This window comes from Panthera uncia, chromosome B4 (genome assembly GCF_023721935.1).
Source record: "Panthera uncia isolate 11264 chromosome B4, Puncia_PCG_1.0, whole genome shotgun sequence".
Taxonomy (NCBI): domain Eukaryota; kingdom Metazoa; phylum Chordata; class Mammalia; order Carnivora; family Felidae; genus Panthera; species Panthera uncia.
Window position 1 is genome coordinate 1,244,999 of NC_064809.1, and position 16,444 is coordinate 1,261,442.

At 55.0% G+C, this 16,444-nt stretch overlaps 1 protein-coding gene and 1 long non-coding RNA gene across 2 annotated transcripts in view; one reads left to right on the top strand and one right to left on the bottom strand.

Moving 5' to 3' along the window:
- The window catches only part of ADARB2 (adenosine deaminase RNA specific B2 (inactive)), a 417,306-nt gene that overhangs the window by 147,585 nt on the left and 253,277 nt on the right, over positions 1–16,444 (bottom strand). The window lies entirely within an intron of this gene.
- On the top strand, positions 2,101–3,514 carry LOC125919951 (uncharacterized). Its single transcript, XR_007456885.1, has 2 exons — positions 2,101–2,321; positions 3,385–3,514. It is a non-coding gene; the product is annotated as an uncharacterized LOC125919951 (long non-coding RNA).

Genomic DNA, 16,444 nt, shown 5'->3' on the forward strand with positions numbered 1-16,444 from the left:
GCGCACACGTAAAGGTGTGGGTTCACACTTCACTTTGACTCGAGCCCTCCCAATTATCCGGCTTGCAGTCTAGACGCTGACTCCATTCCAGGCTCCGCCGGCAGGCGGCCGTGACATCATTCTCCGAGTCAGTGTGGTGCCTCCACTAGGGGCTCCCCGTCCTTCCGGCCAGGACAGCAGTCTGTGCAGGACGACAAGAGGTTTCAGACCTAACGGCCGTCCAGCCTGGATGCGGTCCTCACTGCCATCCCCGTTTGCGGCAGAAGGTCCGCGCCAGTAATGGGTCTCGGCGGGCGGGGGGCAAAGCCACGGTTCAGCTGGGACTCTGAGGCCGTTTCAGACTGCGCTTCTCCCAGAAGGTTTTCTTTCTGTTGCAACCAGCGAGGTCAAAGTTCATCAGAGCCCCCCCCCCCCCCGCCCCCATCCCATCAAGGTCACAGTTCATCTGAGCTCCTCCCACTCCATCAGCAGATGGTGACCGGACTGGCTCTGAGGAGCAGTGAGTATACGAGAGGGTCTACAAGACACGGTCGGACTGTGATCCCGGCCAGGAATTCTAGGAGAGAATTATCTTGAGGCTGCAAATTCTCACCAATGCAAGTAACCCCACAGACCTGATAGGCACCCGGGGGGCTGTAGTTAGGGAGCCGTGGGTACAACGAGAGTATAACACTCCGCAAATAAGCGCGAATCCCGCGCTGTCTGGATTTCTTGCCCCTAGAGACACGCCGCCCCCAAAGTCCTTCGGTGTGGTCGGTTCCTTACAGCTCCTTGGGCTTCCTTCCTTAGCATCCTGGTTTCTTTGGAGACATGCGAAACCAAAATGCTTCTATTTTGCAGTTTTACATCCTATTCTTCCGTTTTTTATGAAAAGACCTCCCGTGTTAGTTTCCTCTGGCCCAGACCATCCTTCACCCGTTCTCACCTCGCGCCGCCCTTCCGGCACTAGAGGCTTCAACCCTCAACCGTTGCTTCTGTGAGTGAGTGAAAGCTTCACCAGCGTCCGTCTCTGACTCAAGGTCACCGGATTCCCTGAGCACCGAACGGCACATCTGTCGGGTGATAACCACGACTCTACAGAAACACCATGAGTGGCACATTTGTGTTGGTTAATTGTATGGGTTACCTTGAATGGGCCCTGGGCGCCTGGATATGTGGCCCCACATGATTCTGATGCATCTGTGAGGGAGTTTCTGGTCGAGACCAGAATTCGAATCGGAGGACTGAGTCGAGCAGAGAACTCTGGCTGAGGTGGGCCTCACCCAATCAGTTGAGGACTTGCACAGACAGAAAGGTGGAGAAGGGAGGGGGATTCTCACTCTTCCAACTCTTGGTTCATGGGCCTTCACATATGGACTGGGGTCTCAGAACCTGTAGCGCCAGCTCCCCTGGGTCACGGACCTTCCAGCCGTTTATCATCTTCCTGCTCTCCAGCTTGCAGGTGACAGACGGTGGTGGGGGGTGGGGCTCTGCACGCTCCGTGATGAGGGAGCCGGCGCCTTGTAATCTCTGTTACTCTGCTGGCTTCCTCTCTCAGGACTCTAATGTGGCACTCGCGCCCCTGTGGCATGGCTACTTTATATACACACCCACGGCGCAGCAGAGCCCGGGTGACCGAACCTGTGGCCTCTTCTCCCTTCCCCGCCTGAAAGTCAGCCGCGTCCAGATCAGGGAGCTTGTGCAGGCCAGGCGTGCCCTTGCCAGCATGCTGTCCGAGGCCGCGTGTGACGGCCAGCATCCCCGCAGTCCCTCCATGCGTGCCCTCCCACCTGAGCGGGGGCTCCGGGCTCGGAGCGGCATCCCTGAGGGTTTCTGCTGCGGTCCCAGGCGGTCCCAGGTGGTCCCAGGTGGTCCGGTCTGCCCAGCGTGACTGTCAGCAACTTGTGCTCGCCGACAGGGGTCGTGGCTCGCGTGGGCGGCAGCGGGCGTCCCGCGCTCAGACGGAGCTCTCATTTGCAGGCGGGTGGCCCGAAGGCGTTCTCCTCCTCCAACCCCGCCCGACTCCCTTGTGACGCGTTGGCCGCGTTTCCCACTTCCGGCGGGCACTGTGCCGGATTGCTGTAGACGCGTCTGAGTCCCTCTGCTCCAGACGCGGTGAGCGTCTCCCGTCAAATCTAGCATTCCCGGTGTTCATCGTCCCCGCGCTCGATCCCTTCCGCCTGGGGTTCCAACGGGAAGTCCGAGTCACGGGACTCACCTGCTTCCTCACGTGGTGACCTGGTGCCCTGCTTTCCCAGTGTGCCCCTGGCCGCTGTCGCGTCCGCACCCCTGCTCTCAGCCCGCCCGCGCCCTTCCCGGGTTTCGGCGCTGATCCCCCATCGGTCTGTCCTTCCAACGGTTGCCTGAGCTACTCTCCTCATGGGGTCCTGCAGGGTCCGGCAGGGAGGAGGGAGCACAGAGGCTCTTGGTCTCTGCTGGTCTGAACGTCTGGCGTGTGGCAGGGGCGGGGGAGGTGAGAGTGTCAGGTGCCCGGTGGGCAGGAGAGGAGCCACCAGCCCCCAGGGCTCCGTTTCCCAAGCATGTGAGCTGGTGGTACCTCCAAGGGTCAGGGCCCCCCAGGACAGTGACAGTCTGCAGAGATCACCACACAGGGCTTCCAAGGGGATGGCGCTCATGGAAGGAAGGACTTTCATTCTTCAAGACGAATAGTCCTCTCCGAGCCCCGCCTCAGAGGCCCCCAGGGCAGCAGATGATGCTGCCCTGAACGTGAAGTTTGACATGGAGGCTGGACTCTATGCCGCCGTGAGTGACCGTGAGACCCTAGATGTCTCTCATGTGCGTGATGCTCTTTGAAGGACCTGACTGTGCCTCGTGAGTCATGGGTGTTCTGGTGGTTGTTGGAGGAGAGAGTGGCGAGGTCACTGCCCATCCCAGTCACCGCCCCATCCTTACGGTCTTTCCTGTGACAGGATTCCCTCCGGTGTTCACTGCCCACACCTCATGCTGGGCTGTCCCCACGTGTCTGCCTTTGCTCCGTGTTTGTCTCACCAGATGGACCACTAGCCCCGCGGGTGTGCAGGCTGCCTGCTCAGGGTGTCTGGGTCCCAGCCCACTACCAGCTGGGGGATCGGCCCCGTTGCCTGGCCTCCCCAGGTCTCCATTCCCTCATCTCTGAAATGCAGTCACCCCCTACGTCAGGGGTGTGGGTCAGATTTAAGTGAGATGTACGGGTGACACACACATCCTGACAAGGGACACGTACCCAATACAGGTCAGCAGTGACTGGTTCAAACACGATGATGAAGTCAGAACAATCTAGGACGCAAGCAATTTCTTGATCTTACTAGGCTGTCAGGAGATGCTTGGTGACTCCTGCATTCCTCAAGTCAACTAGATCTAGCGTTGTTTTTATTTTGTTTTCTTACATTATTTTTATTATTTAAGGTGCTGAAGCGAGTTCATTCGAGAGCAAGAAATGAGACATCACGGAAGCTCCTGGCAGGGCCCCCTGTCCTCCGCTGACTTTGTTAAGTCCCACTGTCAACAACAGTAATGTCTTCAATGCTGTTTGAAATTTGGCTAATTTCTCATCTCTTTTATGAGTTAGATATTCTAATAACCGAGAATAGAACACTGATTACATAAGCAGTTGTTTAGAGAGCAGGTCAAAGTGTTGGTATCTGAATTTGCAAGTCTAAATTTAATTATTTCCCTTTAGAAGGGAGCTCGTGGCTGATGTATGTAAATTTCCAAGCTAATAGCTCGTCTGTTCGTGCAGCATGCCCAAGGCTGACCTGAACCCATGGTACCCAAGTGGTTCTCTGCTGTTCTGATGAGTGGTTACCTATGATGCTCACACATGGTGGGGGCCTGAGGCAAGTGCTGTCCTGAAAAGTCAAGGCTCCTCAGACCCAGACTGGCATTCGTTGACTCCATTTGCTCAGTCAACAAAGGGTCATGGAGAACATACTATGCTCCAAAGCCTAGGACACCCCTGGAACACTCTAGAACAGTCTAGAACTTCCTTTCCTTTCCTTTCCTTTCCTTTCCTTTCCTTTCCTTTCCTTTCCTTTCCTTTTTCTTTTTTTAAGCTTATTTATTTGTTTTGAGAAAAAGTGAGAGAGAGAACCCCAAGCAGGCTCCAAGCTGTCAGTGCACAGCCTGATGTGGGGCTCAAACTCACGAACTGTGAGATCACAACCTGAGCTGAAATCAAGAGTGGGACACTTCACTGACTGAGCCACCTGGTCGCCCCTCTTGCTCTATTTTCTGTGCAGACTGTATCACATCTTCAGTGCTATTTGTCACGCCTGTTTAATTGGCCCTCTCTCCCGACTAGATGCGGAATCACATGGGTAGACGGTGTACCTGCTTTCACGATAAGACCCTGCAGTTTGCAGACCAACCCATTGGTCTGCAGGATGGGTGGGTGCTAGTCACACATCAGCGATGTCCTTTCCCCTGGCCACTGTTTTCCTTACACGGCGCCATTTCCCTCCTTGCTGACTGAACTCCAGTCGGTGTTCAGGCTCATCCGGCCCTGCTGCTGACGTCTTGGCCTCTTCACCCCCTTGTCGCTCACTAACGCTCAGTTGTGCCGTGCGGGTACTCTTAAGCCCCACCCCCACATGTTCAGGGGCTCTGTGGTCCTGCTGGGAGATGCATCAGCCCACACACGCCGTCACCGAGAAAGCCGGGGCACGGCCAACCGGGGAAGGTGTACCCATGTCCCAGATCAGGACCATAAGTGACCCTTAGAGACGGAGTAGGTGGGTGCTGTCACCAGGGTGTGCAGTTCAGGGTGGCCTGGCAGGGGCCCGTGCAGGCAGTCCACGGGACCAGGCCCCACGCAGCCTGTCCCAGGAGGGACTTTCCCGTCTGGTTCTGGTTGGCCCTGATGCACGTGGAGGAAGAGGAGCCAGCGCTTAGCTGTTCAGGGAAGAGGAGAAAATTCTGGAAGAGCGAGGGCGGTGTGTGGCGGGCAGAGATGAGGAAGCCAAACAGAGGACGGCTTGACGTGGGCTCTGGGTGCTGCCCTGGCCCCAGGCCTCCCCTTCCTGCCAGAGGGAGTGAGCGGATCTCGTGTCCGCGTGCACGGGCACTTGAGGAGACCGCCTGGGAGGCCGTGCCTGCATCGGGCTCTGTTGGAGGGGAAGGCGTTCTCAGGGCGAGGCGCGCTGCCTTGTGAAGTACGAGCTTCTGATTACTTGTGCTGAAGCGCAAGGCGAGTAGAAAGTGGTGTGGTGGATGGATTTTCTATGAGATGGGCAACGTGTGTGTTGTTCTCTATTAGATTCCATGAAAATCAATCTGCAACCTAGTTCAGCCTGGTAAAATTAGATCTAAAACTATTTAATTTTGTTTCAGGAGTGTTTTTCCCATCTGATGCCTAGCCTGAGGACACACAGTGATAAAATACCTTGAGTTATTACCAGCTCTGTGCGCCTCTGTCTGGGTGAGACTCACACAGTGTTATGTATTCGCTCCGTACCGCTGCTCCAGAGCCCGGGATAAAATGCAAGCCTTCCCCATTACTGAGAGCCTCGTTTTTTATGCTCCTCTTTTGCATTCCACATGGTTCGGTAATAAGAAGTGGCAAATGGATGTTTTTAATTTGCCTGAGAGTGTGTTTTTGTGTGTTTGGGGTCAGACCGGCTAAATGGCTGAGCGCTCTGAGCGGGGGGAGCGTTTGGGGGCGGCCGCACTCTGGCCGGGCCGGCCCTTAAAGATGGGGGTGAGGGAGGATTTTGAGTTGCTGCTGCTTGGACCAGAATCTTCTCCACTTGGGGGCTCTGGTAAGAAGGGAATAATCAGAGGGTTCCAAGAACACCTCGTCAGGTCACCAAGCATGACAACAGACACCCGTGTTTGCCGATGCTAATGTTAAAACCAGTGTTACACTTTGCTAGGATCCCGTCCCTTCCCAGGGCTTCTGCGTCTCCCTGGCCTGCTCAGCTGACCCCGCTCTCCCAGTCACAGGCGGGAAGAGACCCCGGGATGCGAGGCGCCTACGAGGGTTGGAGGGAAGCAGGCATGGGGGCCAGCTGTGGGTGGACTTTCCAGTGAGGCATGGTGAGGCACACAGAGGTGTGAAAAGCAGGGACAAGTCACACCGTGCCCCGTGGAGCGTTGGGGCCTTGGCTCGAACGGGCGGGGCTGTGGGAGGCGCTACGGTGCCGGCTACATGGCAGTGACACAGGGCTTGGTTTTACTCCCCATCCAGACAGACTTCAGTACCACACGTGGCCCCTCACTGCATCATCTCTGGTCTTTCAGAGGTGCTGTGGGGTGCAGCGTGGCCCTCTCGGCTTTCCTCTTCTCTGGTAGGAAAGTCAGGTGCAGGGCGGTGGGGTGAGTGACCACGAAGGTGGGCGTGTGGCTCCCACGGCCCCCGCCGCTCAGCTGTGTTGGTAAGACCAGGCTGAATTAAAGTACTCAGATGGGTTTGTCATGGCCAAGAAGTATTTGCATAAGCAAATACACTTGAGGAATGCCGAGTTCTATGAAACTGAGCACATCTCTCTACCGAAGGGCTTCCGGGGGCTTATAACGCACAGTCTGCTAATGTGACTTGAAAATCTTCACAATGGAGTGGGCAAACAGCACTTCTCATGACCTTGGAGCGTGTTTTTCAGGAGCATCTCATGGAACTTCTGTTCCACGAGATGTGACTGGAGAAATGCTGACAGATGGGGCTCTGGAAGGCCTCGCCTGATGTCTCGGGCACAGCCCTGCGGGCATTTCCGACGTGGTGCAGTGGAAAATCTCCAGTCAGCTGTGGATCTCTGGGATACAGGCTGGGGGTGGGGGAGGCTGCCTGACTCTGTCTGACGCAAAAGTCCGTGCACGTGTGCACAGGTCTGGCCTCGTCAGGGGTGTATCTAAGGTCTGATTTTTGAGTGGTTCGCTCATCGGCAGTCACTCGGGGAGTATTTGTGAAAAGCCTACTGTGTGTAAGCACTGTCCTTGCACTGGGGGTCAGCAGAGAACAGGATAATGTCCTTCCTCTGCCCCCGGGACTCACACGCCGGCCTGTATAAGCTCAGAATGTATCTCCCTTAGCCCCTTGCACTGCAGATTCTGCCCCAAGGGTAAGTACCCACACACACCTGAAAAATTATTCTACCACCTTTGCGTCCAGCACATCTGACCATCGAGCGAAGTGTCATATCACCACTGGTGTCATGGCACAGTATTGGCTTCTCTGTCCCCGTGTGAGAGAAGGACCTTGTCTGGGCCGCCACCCCCCGCCTGTTCTGATGACGTGGGAACCCCAGACCTGGGTCAGGGGGAATAATTGTGGGGCGTGGCTACTATCCTTGAAATTGTGATTTTTGGGTTTTTCGTCTTCTCTTTCAAAGTTTATTTACTTATTTTGAGAGAGAGAGAGGGAGAGAGACAGAGAGCGTGGGGGAGAGAGAGGGAGAGAATCCCCAGCAGGCTCCTTGCTGTCAGCGCAGAGCCTGACTCGGGGCTTGAACCCACGAATGATGAGATCCTGACCTGAGCTGAAATCAAGAGTTGGATGCTTACCCAAAGAGCCACCCAGGTGCCCAGTGATTTTGTTTTAACAGGACTTTTTGCTGCCGCTGCCCCACGTTCACCTGCAGACCGTGCCTGCCGGAGTGAACAGGCTGGGACTGCTGACACGGGAAGCTGGTCTGAGAACCCAGAGCAGCACAGAATTGCAAGAGTCCCACACACACCCTCATCAGAGCCGCTGTCACACTGTCTGTCACAGAGGTGGCCTTGGGCCCGGCTCACGCGGCCCCTTGTGCGCTGGCTCACAGCTGTGTCACTGGGAACACTTGTGGGGTTGCTGACTCAGTGCTCACGGGGAGCAGTGTTTTACCCCCGCTGTCATGAGTAGGGGTGTGGTCATGCTCGGGGCTCAGAGAACCAGGGCACAGTCCTCTTCTCCAAAGCTTGGAAGCCCAGCTGGTCTGGGAGGAGGAGTACTTTTAGCCAAAGGGCTTATGACCCGTCAGTGTCTCTTGATGACAAGTTCCCGAGTGCCCTACCTCTTGTTTAATTAAAACGTAAGGTTTGTCGCCCCAAAGGGGAGAATGGGAGGCAAATCCTTTCTTTGAACTGAGGAAAGTGTTTCCAAGAACTGCCTTTGAGGCTCGACCGTGCAGAGGGCCACCGCACGGAGGGGCTGTGTTCGAAGGGTTCGTGTGCAGAGAGCTCGGCTGGAGAGACTTCCTGGGGGCCTGTCAAGCTTCTGGGCTCACGCTTCTCAATGTGTCTCAGAGGCCCTGCCTGGCTGTGACGTGCATCAGCAGTGATAATGGGGGCCGTGCATCTGGGTCCCCGGGCGGGGAGCTGTCAGCCTGCCCTCGAGTGTCTGGCTGGCCAGGAGCTCTGCAAAATGGAGCCGCTCATTTGCTGGCTGTCACTGCTCTGCTGGCGTTCCACGGTGTCCCCAGTGCCCGCCGGGTCAGAGCGGGCCGGGCCGCAGAGAGCGCCGTGTGGGGGCACATGGGGAGCACTGAGTCCGGCCCCGATGCCCGTGCGTTTAGTGAAAACACATCCTGCCATAACTCACAATCTGTACGTCAGGTGCGCACAGGGCAGGGCTTGGGGGGCAGTAACGCAGGCACCTCCCAGGCGTTACTGTGGATCGCGGGGTCACAGCTCTGGGGTCAAGACCGCCTTGCATCGCTTCGCTGAAATCCGTGGACCCAAGACCCCAAAGGCAAAGCGATGAGTGGTTGTTCTGAAGTCCTTGAAATGAAAGCTGGAACGAGAGATGTTAGGGCCATCTTTCTGGATCTTTCTCGTCTCTCGGAAGTACCGGGCTTACTTTATTGCTTCTTTTACTTTAAACGGTTTAAGAATGCGGGGTTGTGTAAACAGCACAATGTTCTTCTCTTTTTGTCCAAATTAAATCTCAGGTCTCAGAAGCTTCATAGGTAAGACTCCTAGCGTCGGGGCCGAGTAGGGGGTGCTGAACCTGCACCCTGTCCCTTTAGTCCCTCGGGGAGCGCTCACACCCCTCCTGCTCAGAGCCTGGGGGTGCCCTGGGCACCGTAGGAGCTGAGGAGGCCAGGGGGGGAGCCCATATCAGGATGCACACTGCACGATCCTCACACGCTCGGTCCCTGCGACAGGTTCGCATCAACAACAGCGAGTGTTTGCTGTGTGTGGACTGGACTGTGTCAGGGACACAGTGGAAAGAAAGCATCAGTGTTCATGCATTTCCTCAACTAGCGCCCATGACGGTCTTGAGACAGCTATCACCAGTAAGGAAACCGAGGCACGGAGGAAGTGCGCATTGGCTCACGTTCAGGCTGGCTGGCACGCAGGCCTGCGCGGAACCGCATGGACATCTGTGGCCAGGCTGCTGCGAGTCAGAGAATCTGGGGAGATGCACCGCCATGCACCCACAGCAGGCTGCCGCCTCCGAGAAGCCAGAGCGTTCACCCTCCTGCTTACAGACGCCGATGATAATTGTTCTTTTCAAAACGGCCTGCCCTGATACGGGCACAGGCTTTTATCTGGATGAACAGACGGGTGTGGCCCAGAGCTGGGCGCCAGCCGGGTCTCAGGCCGATTGCCCAGCGAGTATCCCTGCCTTTGACATGTCAGCCCTCCTTCTGTGGCTGGAACACAGAGCTGGTGGACACATGTTGCCCTCAGGACACCGTGGCCCGACCAGCCTTCACTCAGACCCGCAGGTTCGAGCACAGCCACACGGACGGAGAAGGGAGCAGACAGCGGACGCGCCCTTGGCAGCTGAGGTGAGGACAGCAGAGGGCGATCGGAATTGACGGCGGCCATCTTCCGACGGGACCCCTTTCTTCTGAATCCGCACGGAGGAGATTCAGCCCCCCTGCACGGACTCTGTGACTTCCTGTAAGTAAACATGGCCTCGACTTCCCCCGTGGCTTCCCCCGTGGACTGAAGTGTCTTTCAAACTCTGGAGAAACTCTCGGACAGTTGACATGGCTGCTGGGAATGAAGGGCCATGTCCGGTGTTTCCGGGCTGCCAGGCGCAGAGCCAACGCGCCTGGAAGGGTACCAGCTGCCAGCACCACGGCTGGTGTCGCCGGTGTGTCTGAGCTTCAGTGGGAGCCACCCTGGGCGTGGTCCCGTGAACAGAGGATTCGGGAAGTGTGGTGGGAGGCTGTGGGGAGCCGTGTGGAATAGGGAGGGAGCCCACGCCCTGCGGAGAGGCCGCCCTGGAGGATCCCCAGACCTGCTAGCTGTGAGGCCCATCCTCCTTGCTGCTGTGGGCACCGCAGAGCCCTCGGGATTACGACCTCACCTTAAATTAAACGTGTTGTTTTACACCAGCACTTTCACAGCCCACTAAGTACGCTTACCGGCCCTGAGCCCCGCCAGGGGCCGGCCCACCCCTGACCCACTTGCACCAGCCTGGCGGGAAGGCCTCTCGCCCTCCGCACCTGCCCTGTCCCTCTGTCCTCTGCAGGTGCCCCCAGAAGGAGAGCCACTTCTGGACATCTAGGCGGAGTTCACGGCTATTTGTGAGGAGGCCGTGTGCGGCTGAGGGACCAGCCCCGCTCCTGTAGCCCTGCCAGCACGGAAGGACGGAGCCGTCCTTGGGGCTGGGAAGGGGCAGGGGAGCCACCGAGCCCAAGTCCCCAAGGCCGAGGCCTGGCCTTCTGGTTGAACCACTGAAGTCCCGGCTGGCGCTGTCCTGCCCTCCTGCAGGGTGTTCACGGGGCCTGTGAGGAGTCAGTGTCCTGGTGGGGGTGCGCGCAGCCTCAATCCAGACCCCCCAAAATAACCAAGCAGGCGGCGGCCCGTCCCTTCCTTCACGGACAGATGTCAGGGTCAGTGCAGAACTAGGCCGTCGAATGCTCGTCTCCGGCCTGCAACCACCTGTCCTGCAGTTGAGTGATGGCGGGTAGGCGGGGCCATGGATGGGTTGCTGGTGGAGGATAGACAGGTGGATAGACCCTGTACCTTGTCAGAGTTGTGGACTGTATCTGGGAATGTGGAGACCTGCCCGGTGAGAAATCAGTCACTGTTTTTTTGGTGCGCTTGCTTATGTGTCAGAAAATGATAGTATGATTGGATTTCTCCATTTCATCAAGTTGGCTTTGTGCATATCAGCTAACTGCCTTAATATAATGGATTAGCTGTTTATTTAAAATTAAAAGTAATAGGGGCGCCTGGGTGGCTCAGTTGGTTAAGCGTCCAACCTTGGATCAGGTCGTGATCTCACGGTTCGTGGGTTCGAGCCCCACATTGGGCTCTGTGCTGACAGCTGGGAGCCTGGAGCCTGCTTCGGATTCTGCGTCTTCCTCTCTCTCTGCCCCTCCCCTGCTCGTGCTCTGTCTGTCTCTCTCACTCAAAAAATAAATATATGTTAAAAAATTGTTTAAATTAAAGGTAATACTATAGTTTCTAGTAAGGATAAAACTCAATTAGGAGGTTATTTGCTTGATTCAGTTGACCAAAGGGTCAAAAGAAAGTAATTGTCAGTTTGGTGAAGAGTCATGTCTTTCCCAAATGCCACCTCTTCCAGGCAGCCTTCCTGATCAAAGTAAAGCAGTGGCACCTCTTCTGTGAACGTTGTTGGAGCTCATATTATGGTGGCTGGTGCAGGCTATTGTGGTGACGAGGACCCGGATGGAAGTCCCGGTTCTGTCACTTGTCACATGTGTAGTCACAACCGTCACTTGTCACATGTGTGGTCACAACCTACACAGCGACTGGCCCTGGCCCTCCATCCCTGCTCTCCAAAACAGGCAGGAGCGATAGGGCTGAACTCGAGAGCTGTCTCGAGCAGGTGGGTTTAGCAGTCTGGGAAGGTCTAATACCGACTGTCGTTCGGGCAGATCTCGTTTTCCCGCTGCAAGTTCTGAGACACGGCAGCCCGCGGGACACACACGCGTTCCTATGTGCACACAGAACACACACACAGGCATGGACACGTGCGTGTACACGCAGAGATAAGTTGATATACACACGTTTGCACGTAAGATAGTGTTTGCTGAGCAGAAGGTCCTGGAACCACTTACTGCACATGTGAGCTACCGAGCGTCACACTGAGAGCAGCTGGAGGTGAAATCGTTGGGGCCCAGCGGGCATGTGCACATGGCTGTGTTTGCAGAGCGGACGGCCACCATTTCACTGACTTACTCCACGGGCCCGAGTTTTCCAGAGCGCCGGAGGCGGGGTGGGGCGGGCAGGCCCAGAGGGGCGGGCACCAGCTGGCAAGTATTGGCCCGTCCTATGGGGGCCACATCCTGTGGGTGTCCCTCTGCTCGCCTGTGTCCCCTCTTTATTTAGCACCAGCCCTGGAGGCCTGAGCCCACTGGCCATGCGGTGTTTACTAGGACAGTCCTGCTGGGAGCCGCCCTTCTCTTTCAGGCTGCCTGGAGGTCCTGCCTCCTTATGGTCAGCCACCCAACCAGGCCCGGAGGGTGGTGTCGAGGGAGAGGGTGGGGCTGTGATGTCCAGGCTGGGGTGAGGAAGTGTGTGGACAGGGATGTGCGGTGTGGACTAGGGGATCGGGAAGTGTTCAGACAGGGACGTGCAGTGTGGACTGGGACCAGGAAGACTTTGCATTTGTTGTGAGATTTCCAGGCGCTCTGCTACGTGTTCGCACCGTTATCTTATTGTCCCTAAAGTGATGAAGGGCAGATACTCTTAAGAGTCTTCCCGTGATGCCTGAGGTGCTAGGGAGATGTGCTACCAATGGTCACCTCATCGAGATGTCAACGAAACAACTGAAACCACGTGGAAAGAAGGGAAATTGCGCTCAACAGCAACTCTCTGAGGCATCTACCGCCTTGAGTGCGTTAGTTCTGCATCGTGCTCCGCGTAGACTCGAGAATGTCAGTCCGGGGCTGCAAGAGCAGCTGTCGAACGGCACACGGGTCCGAATTGTGTCCTCTCCAGGGCCCAGCTGGTTGTAGGTTGAACAATGTTGATGGAACGGTTTTTACAAAGTGCAACAGCATTCCAAATTCCTGTAAGTGTATCGAGCCTTCCAAATAAATATGTTTATATAAAAATATATGGATAAATGTATGTGTATAAACATATCGAGTTTCCAGAAACACTGAAAAAGCCAACGGGATGCCAGCATTGTCAAATGATGCATTATTTCAGTTGTTTTATTTTCTAGTACTGTTTGGACACTCTGGGGGAGGAAGATCCACTCCTCAATTTTTGCGAATTTTCTAGGAAATTCCCCTTTTCTATTGCATGTGTTACACACCATGAACCAGTTATGTGTGACCCGTGGCTTTTTGATAAGTGCAGCTGCAGAGCCTAGGGAAGAGAAAGATTCACCTCGAACGCAGCGTCTTGAGCAAATAATGAGTTAATGGGCATGTAGACAAAGTTGGCTTTAAGAAAATAAGACAGAAGCAGGGGTTTATACACACACAGAAACGTCAGGTGACACCACATCTCAGGTGTGTACGGATCTCCTCTCCATTTAATACACAATTCTAATTTAGAACTCAGCGTGGGAAAGCGGAGTCTCATCACAATGCACTTAGGAGAAAATCAAGGGGAAATCAATGCAAGGGGTTTATCTCGCCTCTCAGCAGAGTGGGTGAGTTCAAGGGAAACCAGGAGCCCCTGTGGAGGGTACGGCTTCTGCAGACGGTGAGTCCCGAAGGCTGCAGGTGCATGAAGGGTGACGGAGGGATGCTGCTGGTGGCATAGGGGTTTGTCCCTCATGTCCGTCTACACAGCTCTTGTTAATATAACCGAGTGAGTTATACTGCCCAGGGTTAGTGCTCAGATAATCTGCTGAAGATCCTGGGTTCCCTTTTATCACACGGATCTAAGTGCTAACTAAGTGCTTGTTAGCTTTTCACATTATGTTGGAGGGATTCATTAGCTCTTCTGAATCTGGGTTTGTGCTTTAAGAGTCTTTAAAGATGAATCAAAGTGATTCCGTTCTGCAAGTTTTGGATTAGAAATCAGTGTCTCTCTGGATATCATCCAAGTGTAAAATGTAGCACAAATTGCCTTTAAAAATTAATAATTCACAAAATCTATGGGCTAAGCCCAGTCTGGCTTGAGAAGATAAGTAAAATAAATATTGTAAAGTCAATTTTTAATAATCTGTGGCATGGAATTTAAGCACAAGAGAAAACATTTAGCAATTAGGCAGGAGCATTTGGTGCATGATTGAATGTGAATAATAATATTTAAAGCCCCGTACCTTCCTTGCTTGCAGAAAATATCACTTAAAGTTCTAATCTAGCACACAACACAGCTCGTACCATTTCTTTGTTTAATGAGCTCCTGTCTTGAAAGGTTCATGTTTGAGCAGTTACTTTTATAAGGATTTTTACATCGACAGCTATGTGTAAAACTGGCGAGAAGTAGCAGAGACAGATATTTGATGAGGGATTGTCAGACCAGTGCAGTCACAGAAAATAATATAATTAGATCCGTCACTAGGCTGGTAACCAGTGGTCGGGCATATTTATCTAATTATTGAGACAGCGCATTTACATCTGAGGGGATTTTATTATAAGAGGTTTATAAGATTGGGAGTTAAGGCTGATCTCCCGACTCTATCTACCAAATAGAAGCTGGCCTCTGGGCTATGGTTTTTCATGATGAAGAATAAAATCCCTGATGGATGATGGCAGGTCCTCATCTTCCAGAAAGAGGCATCAACATAAAAGGCTGAGGAAACGGAGCAGCCTGACTGGAAAATAGACAGAGAGAGAGAGAGAGAGAGAGAGCGAGCGCACACACCTGCTCTCAGATGCGAGGGGCAGCCTGCTGCAAGAGCATGGCTCTGCACCCAGGACGGGGGTTCTGGAAGGATAGAGACAAGGAGGGGGAGGTAATTCTGGAGGACCACAGGGTTATCTGCTGCCTAGCACCAAGGACGAATCAGAAGGCAGTCCTGAACGAACCGACACTAAGGTCTTCCTGCCTGTGCTGCCCTCGAAGCTGCGTTTTGCAGGGGTTTGCACTATGCGTGTGCCCGGAGCGAGTCTGTGTCGGGAAGGGGTGGGGTGGAAGCCTGGTCATCTCCGAGCCCCCGTGCGTGGCCGGTCCTCCTGTGCCGCTGGCCACCCGGGGCGGCAGTGGCAGCCACCGGCCTCTAGAGGGAGCTCAGGGCTCTCAGAGCCTCCACCGCTGGTCCCACAAAGTCCGAGTAACACTCAAGGTGGTGTCTCCGGGCATGGGGGGCGGGGGGGCGGTGGGGAAGCTGGGTGGAGAAGGAACTGTGTGGACACTTCCTTGCGCCTGCCGTGATTTACTCCACGCTGAGGTGGGAACCAAAACTTCTGTTAAGGACTGAATGTGTCCTCCCCAAATGCCTGTGTTGAAACTGAACCCCAGGGTGATGATGTCAAGAGGTGAGGCCTCTGGGAGGGGAGGGGGTCGTGAGGGTGGTGCCCCCACAATGGGATTAATGTCCTCATAAAGGGGACCCCGGAGGGCTCCTCCCCGCCATGTGAGGACACAGCGAGAAATTGCCGTTCCTGAACCAGGAAGCAGATTCTCTCCGCCCTGGGATCTGCCGGCACCTGGATCTTGGACTCTCCAGCCGTGGGGAGTCCATCCCTGTGGTCTAAGCCGCCATCCGAGGGGGTCTATTACAGCAGCTTATAGTGAAAACACTACAAGTCCGTCTGCCCGTGTGCTCTGTGGTCTTTGTCTCCCGTTCAGATTCACGAGCCTTGTGCTTTGCAGGCTTGTTGGGGTCTGGAGATCTAAATTCTAGCTACGCACAACGCAGCCTCGATACATCTCAAGTGACCCAGCCACAAGCTTCGGGGTTGCCACCCGTGATGGCACCGAAGCCACTGAATCCTTCCGTGTAATAATTGGCCCATGTCTGAGAGCCTTGGGAGTGCGGGAGGTCTGGAAGGATTTGAACTCCGTCTTCTTTAAGACCGCCTTTATGATAGAATTTTGTTGTCTTGTGGAACACATGTTTATTGACACCACCTATGGGCCAGACACTGTTCCAGACCCTGAGGGCGTAGCGGTGAACCAAATGAGCAAAGCTCCTGCCCTTGTGACCGCACGTGCCCGGGCTTGAACCAGGTCAAACGTAAAGGTACAGGGCACTCAGCCAGGATGGCCCAGCAGTGGGCGCGTTTGGGTAAAGGAGGCGTGGCTGTGATGTAGCATCCAAGCACTGTCAGCCCCACCCACTGTCACCTAAAGGGAACCAGGACTGGGACATGCTGACGGGAAGGGGGTTGGAGGGCGGGAAGGGGGGATCACTGCCTAACCCTGGCCCCAGCCAGAATGCTGCTCTTGGGGAGCAGTGAGTTTCAGGGAGCGTTCCTGGACTGGGAGGGAGGACACATCGTGTACAGTCATGCTTTGTCCTTGACCTGCTGCTGTTGGTCTGCACAGCAGGGGGTGGGGGTGGGGGCAGGAGCTAGGTGTGAGTGTGGAAAGAATGTGGCAGTAAAAGTCCTGAAGCATCAAGCTCTGATAGTGGGGTTTGAGGCTTGCAGCATCCGAATCTGACACCTGTTCTGAGGAACCCACCACTCAAGAAGCCCAGTTCTAAGCCAGCATCTTCCAC